At 41.4% G+C, this 12,248-nt stretch overlaps 1 non-coding gene across 1 annotated transcript; it reads right to left on the bottom strand.

The window, feature by feature from the left end:
- Nucleotides 1-10,567: 10,567 nt before the first annotated feature.
- On the bottom strand, nucleotides 10,568-10,642 carry trnas-uga. Its single transcript has one exon. It is a non-coding gene; the product is annotated as a tRNA-Ser (tRNA).
- Nucleotides 10,643-12,248: the final 1,606 nt, after the last annotated feature.

The following is a 12,248-nucleotide window of genomic DNA, read 5'->3' as shown; positions in this document are numbered from 1 at the left end:
TTCTCAACAACGGTTGTGTCACAAACGCTGTCTCAGATGTGTTGTACAAACTGTGTGTACAGGGCCTATTTTTCAGACAACCCAGGCTCATATCTTCCTATCAGGTTCACCGGGTTTGCGTAATGTCCTGAGCTGTTCAGAGAATTTGGGGATTGTTGCTTGGTAAAAGCACATATGTCATGTTTGCTTGTTGAACAGGTTGGGTGTCCTTTTAAGTTTAAGTCTTTGTTGTTACATGACATTGCATGACATTGCACTTCCTTGTAGTTTAGATATCTTGTTTCACACCAGAATCATCCTTCAAAATAATGATTGGTGCCCTAAACGAGTACCTGAAGAAACTTTGCAACGACAGGAATGTTTCCTTTCGTGACAACTTTGATTTGCTGTGGGAGCAACCAGCATTTTTTTTAAAGAGGCAGGATTCACCCTAACCGCAGGGGTTCCAGGATTATTTCCAGCAACATCGCAAACTGTTTTAGAGATTGACGGACAGGGTCTGGTAGTCCTCCCTGTCAGAATAAGCAACAGAGGACTTGGAAAGCGTATGAACTCCTGTAAAAATGGCACTATGGTTATTGTGAGTAACCTAATTTATGTTCCTCTAAATCTGCCTTCTAGTGAGTTTATACAAACTGTCATCTCCTACCATTCTGATAGACTGGAGACTGTCAGAAAACGTGGTTGTAACGTTATTCATTTGGTTGTTATGCCATTGGTTACCTCGAGACTGATGCCCCAGGGGCAGAGTGGCCCACACATTGAATATGGCACTTTTAAATGTTAGAGCAATCACTAGAAAACCATTCTCGTGAATGACCTCATTACTGAGTGCAAAGTTGATTGCATGTTTCTCACTGAAACACGTCTGTCTTCAGATTGTAGTGCCGCCCTTATTGAAGCCTCCCCCTGGACTACAGCTTTTCATTCTCTATCAGAAAAGGGAAAAAAGGGTGGTGACAGCCTCTCTTTTTTACTAATGCACTCAGCTGTAAGGACATTTCGTTTGGCGACTTTGAGTCTTTTGAGCATCGTGTTACTGTTTAAAAACTGTAATCTACGTAATCCCCAAAAGTTATTATGTAATAACTAGTAATGCTGCATCTTCAAAGAAAGGTTAAAATCTCAACTTTCTGGTAAATATACAGTGAGGGAAAAAAGTATTTTATCCCCTGCTGATTTTGTACGTTTGCCCACTGACAAAGAAATTATCAGTCTATAATTTTAATGGTAGGTTTATTTGACCAGTGAGAGACAGAATAACAATAAAAAAATCCAGAAAAACGCATGTCAAAAATGTTATACATTTATTTGCATTTTAATGAGGGAAATAAGTATTTGACCCCCTCTCAATCAGAAAGATTTCTGGCTCCCAGGTGTCTTTTATACAGGTAACGAGCTGAGATTAGGAGCACACTCTTAAAGGGAGTGCTCCTAATCTCAGCTTGTTACCTGTATAAAAGACACCTGTCCACAGAAGCAATCAATCAATCAGATTCCAAACTCTCCACCATGGCCAAGACCAAAGAGCTCCCCAAGGATGTCAGGGACAAGATTGTAGACCTACACAAGGCTGGAATGGGCTACAAGACCATCGCCAAGCAGCTTGGTGAGAAGGTGACAACAGTTGGTGCGATTATTCGCAAATGGAAGAAACACAAAAGAGCTGTCAATCTCCCTCGGCCTGGCCAAGATCTCGCGATACATGGCCCCATCCATCCTCCCCTCAATGCGGTGCAGTCGTCCTGTCCTCTTTGCAGAAAAGCATCCCCAAAGAATGATGTTTCCACCTCCATGCTTCACGGTTGGGATGGTGTTCTTGGGGTTGTACTCATCCTTCTTCTTCCTCCAAACACGGCGAGTGGAGTTTAGACCAAAAAGCTCTATTTTTGTCTCACATGACCTTCTCCCATTCCTCCTCTGGATCATCCAGATGGTCATTGGAAAACTTCAGACGGGCCTGGACATGCGCTGGCTTGAGCAGGGGGACCTTGCGTGCGCTGCAGGATTTTAATCCATGACGGCGTAGTGTGTTACTAATGGTTTTCGTTGAGACTGTGGTCCCAGCTCTCTTCAGGTCATTGACCAGGTCCTGCCGTGTAGTTCTGGGCTGATCCCTCACCTTCCTCATGATCATTGATGCCCCACGAGGTGAGATCTTGCATGGAGCCCCGGACCGAGGGTGATTGACTGTCATCTTGAACTTCTTCAATTTTCTAATAATTGCGCCAACAGTTGTTGCCTTCTCACCAAGCTGCTTGCCTATTGTCCTGTAGCCCATCCCAGCCTTGTGCAGGTCTACAATTTTATCCCTGATGTCCTTACACAGCTCTCTGGTCTTGGCCATTGTGGAGAGGTTGGAGTCTGTTTGATTGAGTGTGTGGACAGGTGTCTTTTATACAGGTAACAAGTTCAAACAGGTGCAGTTAATACAGGTAATGAGTGGAGAACAGGAGGGCTTCTTAAAGACAAACTAACAGGTCTGTGAGAGCCGGAATTCTTACTGGTTGGTAGGTGATCAAATACAGTGGGGAAAAAAAGTATTTAATCAGCCACCAATTGTGCAAGTTCTCCCACTTAAAAAGATGAGAGAGGCCTGTAATTTTCATCATAGGTACACGTCAACTATGACAGACAAATTGAGAAAGAAAAATTCCTAAAATCACATTGTAGGATTTTTTATGAATTTATTTGCAAATTATGGTGGAAAATAAGTATTTGGTCACCTACAAACAAGCAAGATTTTTGGCTCTCACAGACCTGTAACTTCTTCTTTAAGAGGCTCCTCTGTCCTCCACTCGTTACCTGTATTAATGGCACCTGTTTGAACTTGTTATCAGTATAAAAGACACCTGTCCACAACCTCAAACAGTCACACTCCAAACTCCACTATGGCCAAGATCAAAGAGCTGTCAAAGGACACCAGAAACAACATTGTAGACCTGCACCAGGCTGGGAAGACTGAATCTGCAATAGGTAAGCAGCTTGGTTTGAAGAAATCAACTGTGGGAGCAATTATTAGGAAATGGAAGACATACAAGACCACTGATAATCTCCCTCGATCTGGGGCTCCACGCAAGATCTCACCCCGTGGGGTCAAAATGATCACAAGAACGGTGAGCAAAAATCCCAGAACCACACGGGGGACCTAGTGAATGACCTGCAGAGAGCTGGGACCAAAGTAACAAAGCCTACCATCAGTAACACACTACGCCGCCAGGGACTCAAATCCTGCAGTGCAAGACGTGTCCCCCTGCTTAAGCCAGTACATGTCCAGGCCCGTCTGAAGTTTGCTAGAGTGCATTTGGATGATCCAGAAGAGGATTGGGAGAATGTCATATGGTCAGATTAAACCAAAATAGAACTTTTTGGTAAAAACTCAACTCGTCGTGTTTGGAGGACAAAGAATGCTGAGTTGCATCCAAAGAACACCATACCTACTGTGAAGCATGGGGGTGGAAACATCATGCTTTGGGGCTGTTTTTCTGCAAAGGGACCAGGACGACTGATCCGTGTAAAGGAAAGAATGAATGGGGCCATGTATCGTGAGATTTTGAGTGAAAACCTCCTTCCATCAGCAAGGGCATTGAAGATGAAACGTGGCTGGGTCTTTCAGCATGACAATGATCCCAAACACACCGCCCGGGCAACGAAGGAGTGGCTTCGTAAGAAGCATTTCAAGGTCCTGGTGTGGCCTAGCCAGTCTCCAGATCTCAACCCCATAGAAAATCTTTGGAGGGAGTTGAAAGTCTGTGTTGCCCAGCGACAGCCCCAAAACATCACTGCTCTAGAGGAGATCTGCATGGAGGAATGGGCCAAAATACCAGCAACAGTGTGTGAAAACCTTGTGAAGACTTACAGAAAGCATTTGACCTGTGTCATTGCCAACAAAGGGTATATAACAAAGCATTGAGAAACTTTAGTTATTGACCAAATACTTATTTTCCACCATCATTTGCAAATAAATTCATAAAAAATCCTACAATGTGATTTTCTGGATTTTTTTTCCTCATTTTGTCTGTCATAGTTGACGTGTACCTATGATGAAAATTACAGGCCTCTCTCATCTTTTTAAGTGGGAGAACTTGCACAATTGGTGGCTGACTAAATACTTTTTTTCCCCACTGTATGTCATGCAATAAAATGCAAATTAATTACTTAAAAATCATACAATGTGATTTTCTGGATTTTTGTTTTAGATTCCGTCTCTCACAGTTGAAGTGTACCTATGATAAAAATTACAGACCTCTACATGCTTTGTAATTAGGAAAACCTGCCAAATCGGCAGTGTATCAAATACTTGTTCTCCCCATTGTATATAATACACATTTTAGCATTACTTGAGATTAAATGCTTCTACAGTCGTATCTGATTGCAATGCAATATTTTACAACCAATCATTCAAACAAACACGCATGCAATGCACCATTTTAATTGGTTACTTTTAATGGATGAGTTCAGTTTGATTGTCATGGTGTTGTGAAATGTTCCTATTCACTCGGTCTCCAACCGCAGCTGCATAGGCCCAGGGTCAGAGTACAGGTTAAACTTGGTGTTATCCGGAGCTGAAATAAAACATATTAAACCCATTATTACACATGTAACAACATACTTCTAATGCTGTTTTGGGCCTTTATAAATTATTAGAGTTTAAAGTTAGTAGATTTACTCCGTTTTTTACTTAGTCTTTTTTTATACATACACGTTAGTAAAGTCTATAATGAGAGGCCAAATCTACCAGGGAATCTAGTGATTCCTCACGAAACTAGGACTCTTAAGAAGAGACCTTGATTTGGGGGATTTCCACAAGATTTCATCCATAAAATGGTATTTTGTAGGAAGGATTGTTGACATACTGTAAGGGTTGGTGTGAGGTGTGACCCAGGTGCGGTGCAGGTTAGACAGTAGGCAGATGGTGAAACAAGGAACTTCACTAATGGTCCCGAAGCCAGGATACAAAATAGCGGACTTTACACGAAAAAGAAAGGCGGAGCAAATAAGACTAAAAAAAACAGGCAGACAGCCAAAAATACGAAATACTAACTATGACTGAAATAATAAATAAACAGGGAGAACACGAGAATTTCTATCTCTAATTAATCTTATGCTCTGAATAATTCCCAGAGGGTGTAAAGTTTAATCATGAATTAAACAAAGGTCCACAACCGGCAAGAATGATCTGTATGTTTAATCATGGAGAGCTCTGCTGCCAAAAAACACATATACAGCTTTTATACCACTTCACACAAAGGCACTTTGCTCCGCCCACCTTTAGGAGACCTTTAACCAGTTTCTCAGTCCCCTTCATCCTGGAATGTTTGTCTCAGCAGTTTCTAACTCACCCCCTCTGTTAGTGGGTTTATAATGATAACCCTAACACAGTTCACACAGTCATCATCAGTATTGGGGTTAACAATTTTTATCATAATTCCTCTATCAGAACACTTCTCACGTACCTGTCCATACGTCCCGCGATCAGACACTGATTAGTACTGCGTGGCATAGTGAAACTAGCAGAGAAAATTAAGCAAGGGAACACAGGGAAGTGAGGGCATAACTACACGGGTGAATCAGATAGCCACAGGTGACACCAATAGGAAGATGATTAGTCCCGACTGTGAGTGAGGAGGTGCCTAAGGTTGTCGGAGGATGGCACCTAGTGGGTCGCTACTGGACTGCGAATCCCTCCTGTAACAACATAAACTGAGTATACCAAACGTTAGGAGCACCTTCCTAATATTGAGTGGCACCCCCCTCCCCCCCTTTGCCATCAGAACAGCCTCAATTCGTCGGGGCATGGACTCTACAAGGTGTCAAAAGTGTTCTACAGGGATGCTGGCCCATGTTGACTCCAAGGCTTCCCACAGTTGTGTCAAGTTGGCTGGATGTCCTTTGTGTGGTGGACCATTCTTGATACACATGGGAAACTTTTGGGTGTGAAAACCCCAGCAGCGTTGCAGTTCTTGACACAAACCGGTGCGCCTGGCACCAACTACCATACCCCGTTCAAAGGCACTTAAACAGTTTGTCTTGCCCATCACCCTCTGAATGGCACACATACACAATCCATGTCTCAATTGTCTCAAGGCTTAGAAATCCTTATTTAACATGTCTCCTGCGCTTCATCTACACTGATTGAAGTGGATTTAACAAGTGACAATAATATTTTGTACACTCAGTGCATATTTGACATTTGTATCTAAAAGCATAATTGAGAAATAATGAATAAAAGTTGTTATCTTTATTACATTTTGGCTTTACTCAGGCGTCCTTTAAGACTCCATAATGTTTGTATGTGCTACAAAGCAAACATTGGTGACATATGAAGCTTTATCGCTTGCTCTGTAATATAAGTAGTATTTTGACTTCAATAACATATTTTTTACATTCATTTATGAATATTGAAAAATATTTGGCAAATTTGAACATAACATGAACATAATATACTCTACGGGAGTATCAAAGTTCCAGAGTGGGATCTCTGCTAGTTTTAAATTATGGCCCATTTTATACAGAGAAATTGGCATAGTAGGCAATGTAACCAATCACAGCCCTCCTTTTACTTGTATCATTGCACATCCTGCAAATGACCAGCAGAGGGCGACCATTTTCACATTCACTCTGTTGGTAATGCTTACAAATTGGATCACAACTCAAAAAGTAGCAGAGATCCTACTCTGGAACTTTGATATGCCCGTAGAGTATATTTTGTTCAACAATATATCGAAAAATGTGTCATATCAAAAATGTTATTCTTTCAATATTCATATTTATATTTGTCAATATTCATAAATTAATGTAAAACATGTTTTATTGAAGTCAAAATACTACTCATAATACAGAGCAAGCGGTAAAGTGTCATATGACACCAATATTTGCTTTGTAGCTCACAGATGAAACATTATGGAGTCTTAAGGAGGCCTGGGTAAGGCCAAAATGTCATAAATATGCCAACTTGTATTAATTATTTCTCAATTATGCTTTTAGATACAAATGTCAAATATATGTCAACAATCCTTCCTCCAAACATTTTGTGAAAATTCCCCAAATCGTGGTCTTTTTCTGTCCTGGTTTCTCTATACCAGGGGTAGGCAACCCTGGTCCTGATTTAACCAACCTGGAAGACAAGGTGTGTTGAATTTATAATAATAACATGCCATTTAGCAGACGCTTTTATCCAAAGCGACTTACAGTCATGCGGGCATACATTTTTGTGTTTGGGCAGTCCCGGAGATCGAACCCACTACCTTGGTGTTACAAGCGCTGTGCTCTACCAGCTGAGCTCTACCAGCTGAGCTACAGAGGACCAGATTTAGGCAATCACTGAACTGATCAATTAGCTCCGTTGGTCCGGTGTGGTGCCTAGTTGGAACAAAATCCTGCAGTACCTGCGGAACTCCAGGGACAGGGATGCCCACCCCTGCTTAACACTCTATTAAAGGAGCAAATCAATAGATGAAAAGCGAGAAAGGTAGTGAAGTAGCTCTAGTCCAGGGCGTTACGTGTGGCTTGCTGATTCTGAGCTATCCTCAAGCATCAGCAAACCGCAAGTAACACTCTGGACCAGAGCTAGTAGTGAAGCAGCACTGACGGTAGAGGTGGGACTGCAGGCCAAATTCCTCTTGGTAAGCCGTCTCAGGGGAACATTGAGAGGCGCTGGTGCTCTGGCGGAGAACGTCCAGGGCATGGAAGGTCTGGAGGTCAAAACTCCTCGGGTAGTCTTCATAGTGGTCACGGTAAGGCCCCAGAGAGTAATCCAAGGATGCACACCTCACTCTGCTGGGTAAAAACAGATGTTACAGAATGTTACAGAATGGAATAGAGTAACAGAGTTCAACCGTGTTTTGAATAAGACACTTCTCAAGTTTCTTTACACAGAACCATATACAGTGCCTTCAGAAAGTTTTCACACCCCTTGACTTTTTCACACCAAAAAATGTGTTACAGCCTGAATTTTAAAATGGATTAAATTGATATTTTGTGTCACTGGCCTACACACAATACCCCATAATGTCAAAGTGGAATTATGTTTTTCTAATTTTTTACAAATTAAATTAAAACAAAATGAAAAGCTGAAAAGTCTTGAGTCAATAAGTATTCAACCCCTTTGTTATGGCAAGCCTAAATAAGTTCAGGAGTAAAACATGGTCTCACTCTGTGTGCTATAATAGTGTTTATTATTTTGTACTTTCTACCCCTTTTTCGTGATATTCAATTGGTAGTTACAGTCTTGTCCCGTACAGACTCGGAAGAGGCAAAGGTCAAGAGCCATGCGTCCGGCCACCACAAGGAGTTGTTAGGGCCCGGCCAGCAAAACCGTCCCCTAACCTGTACGACACTGGGCCAATTATGCACTTCCTCATGGGTCTTCCGGTTATGGCTGACTGCGACACAGCCTGGGATTGAACCCGGGTCTGTAGTAACACCTCTAGCACTGCGATGCAGTGCCTTAGACTGCTGCGCCACTCGGGAGGCCCCTACAATAATGATGTTTAACATGATTTTTGAATGACTTCCTCATCTCTGTACCCCACACATACAATTATCTGTAAGGTCCCTCAGTCGAGCAGTGAATTTCAAACACAGATTCAACCAGAAAGACCAGGGAGGTTTTCCAATGCCTCGCAAAGAATGACACCTATTGGTAGATGGGTAAAAGGAAAAGCAGATATTATATATCCCTTTGAGCATGGTGAAGTTATTTATTACACTTTGGATGCTGTATCAATACACCCAGTCACTACAACTACTCAGTTGCCTGAGAGGAAGGAAACCGCTCAGGGATTTCACCATGAGGCCAATGGTGACTTTAAAACAGTTACAGAGTTTAATGGCTGTGATAGGAGAAAACTGAGGATGGATCAACAACATTGTAGTTACTCCACCATACTAACCTGATTGACAGAGTGAAAAGAATGAAGTCTGTACATAATACAAATATTCAAAAAGATGCATCCTGTTTGCAATAAGGCACTATAAAACTGAAAAATTTTTGGCAAAGAAATTAACTTTTTGTCCTGAATACAAAAAAAAGCGTTATGTTTAGGACAAATCCAACACAGCACATCACTGAGAACCACTCTTTATGTTTTCAAGCATGGTGGTGGCTGCACCATGTTATGGGTATGCTTGTCATCGGCAAGGACTAGGGAGTTTTTTTTGGATAAATAGAAAGGCAATAGAGCTTAGCACAATGAAAATCCTTGAGGAAAACCTGGTACAGTCTGCTTTCCAACAGACACTGGGAAACAAATTCACCTTTCAGCAGGACAATAACCTAAAACATAAGGCCAAATATACACTGGAGTTGCTTACCAAGACGACATTGAATGTTCCTAAGTGGCCAGGTTACAGTTTTGACTTAAATCGTATTGAAAATCTATGGTAAGACTTGAAAATGGCTGTCTAGCAATGATCAACAACCAACTTGACAGAGCTTAAAAATAATAATGTGCAAATATTGTACAATCCAGGTGTGCAACACTCTTAGAGACATACCCAGAAAGACTCACAGCTGAAATCACTGCCAAAGGTGATTCTACTTACTGTATGTAAATGAGATATTTCTGTATTTCATTTTCAATACATTTTCAATAAAATAAAATAAACATGGTTTCACTTTGTCATTAGGTGTAGGTGGGTGAGAAAGAAAATATCTTTAATACATTTTGAATTCATACTGTAACACAACAAAATGTGGAATGAGTCAAGGGGTATGAATACTTTCTGAAGGCACTGTAGATCCTATACATTCTATGGTTAGAAAGTTGCTAGCCACAGTATATACTGTATTTGGTAAGCTACATTACTTAGTGCTACATTACGTCAATGTAATGAAAATACTCATTCTAAAAATAAAAGCAGAAAGGGTTTAAGAAGCCCTGGGTTTGGGGTTCATTCGTTTATTATGTAGCTACACAGCCGAGAACAAATCACGACATATGAACACACAAATGAACACAATAGAACCATTCAGTCCCAAATGACACAGTGTCTTGATTTCAATCAAATATTTAATGGAAATCTTTGCACAGTGTCTTTGTTTATAAACCTAACCCCGCGCCCACACACTTGTTATTCTGAAAAGTGATGAACGCATACCTGCGAGGGTAGTCTACCTGGTAGTAGGCTAGTTGTAGATTTTCATAGAGTACCACTACCCAATAACAGTCTGCGTTAATGGTCGTGTCCCAAATGGCACCCCTTTCCCTTATTGGGGCCTGGTCAAAAGTAGTGCACTATGTAGGGAACAGGGTGCCATTTGGGACACAGCATATGTGACCATGGGTAATGTGACCAAGAGATACTGCGTAAATACTGCAGTGTGATTTTGATTGAATTGGGTCCAGCGTCTTGGTATCTGTGATCCTGAGAGTGAACGACGTGGATTCTACCCAGCTGACCAGGGTACAGACCTCGCACATCCTTCCCCCGACGTGGTACTCTGCAATTATAATGAGAAGAGTTAATTTCAGAGTATGAAAGCATAACTAAGAGCAGAGTTCACATTTTAGCAGACGCACTTATCCAGAGCGACTTACAGTTAGTGAGTGCATACATTTTCATATTGGCCCCCCGTGGGAAACGAACCCACAACCCTGGCGGCTCAAGCACCATGCTCTACCAACTGAGCTACAGGGGATCCTGTCAATGTCCATTTGCATACACGCACAGCAGATGCATAGGCCTACATATTGCATGTAAGGTACCCATATTGCATGCAGGTACCCTTATGAACAGCTTTTTTTTAAAGCCTACTTGTTAGAAGTTGTATTAAATATTTAATGTAAATGAAAATGAATAGAAATAGTTTTCTATACAATTTGTGGTTGTATTATTTCTACAACTCAAAGCAATTCAGCTTGTTGCTGCCAGTTGTACAATGTATTTTGAAAAACAGTAAAACCATTATTTCTCTCTTTCTCTCACCTCAGTGTTGCTCCAGGTTGTCTTTTAAACGAGCCAGAGTCCCGTCTTTCCTGGTACTCCTTGAAGTCATGCAGTCTGATCCGGCCATCCTGGAGGCTTCAGCTGCAGAAAACATGCTACATTGTGTTGCCTGTCTACCACTCTCAACCCTGCTATCCAAGAGATGTTGTTTCAGCATAAGTGGTTGATTGTATTCACTAAAATCAGCTACAAGGCATTTTAGAACTTTGGTTGGAACTCTTGAATCAATACAATTCTACAGCAAACCAGCGGCACTCAGCAAACTGACACTGGGAGAAAGGGTCAACTCATTCAACACTTTAATCAAGCAGTTTCAGGGAAACCTGTATAACTCGTTACCAACAAGTAAATGTAATTGTATGAAAACTAATCTAGGCTGGTCTGTGTCCAAACTGGCATTTCATTAGTCCACTGTTATTACAGACCCAATTTATTTTGCATGTCAGCAGTCAAGTCTTCAAGATATTGAACTTTCAAGAAGTTTCAAGAAGCATTATCATGATGTTGCGTTTTGCATTTTATGATATCATATGAAAAGCACTATATAAAATAAAATAAATATATTATTATATGAGTATATAGGGATTATGGGCTCTGGTCAAAATGTGTGTATCTTATAGGCAATAGGGTGCCTTTTCGGACCGGACACCTGGCAGCTGTGTTGCATCAAGATGCTGTATGGTTGACAATCTGAATGGCCACATTGCACAAATTAATCAAGTTGTTCAGGGTGACCATGACAGCCTGCAGTTATTTAAGCAGGATTGACCATGCCTTCAGAACTTCACACCTTAGGGTAGTGTAGTTCAGAGGAGGCTGGTGGGAGGGGCTATAGGAGGATGGGATCATTGTTTGACTCTGTTCCATTTATTCCATTCCAGCCATTGCAATGAGCCAGTCCTCCTATAGCTCTTCCCATCAGCCTCCACTGGTGTGGTTAGTATAAAGTGCTCAGGGGGTGAGCGGGTTCTCTCGTGTTGGATTCCTTTAGTTTGCCTTTAATACCACTAGAGGGTAGTGTTTCTCTAGAAACATCACCTCTGTCTGCTCGGTACAAGTAGCTGACTCTAAAGTCAATAAATACTGTATCCTTTTTATTTGAGTGGAGGACCACACCCTAAGTGCTGTCAGTCAGGCCACAAAAAAAGTTGATCTTATCTTAAAATGTTAGTAGAATGCAAACACAACCATAGACCAACATCACTGCTGCCCTACACCAGACATGATCAGACAATGGCATATTATTTTCCAAACATGGGATGGAGATGGATATATATATATTTTTGTATGGTTGAAAT

The sequence above is a fragment of the Coregonus clupeaformis genome, unplaced genomic scaffold, assembly GCF_020615455.1.
Source record: "Coregonus clupeaformis isolate EN_2021a unplaced genomic scaffold, ASM2061545v1 scaf1676, whole genome shotgun sequence".
Classification (NCBI taxonomy): Eukaryota; Metazoa; Chordata; class Actinopteri; order Salmoniformes; family Salmonidae; genus Coregonus; species Coregonus clupeaformis.
The sequence above is the reverse complement of the archived record's forward strand: the minus strand, read 5'-3'. Positions and strand labels throughout refer to the sequence as shown.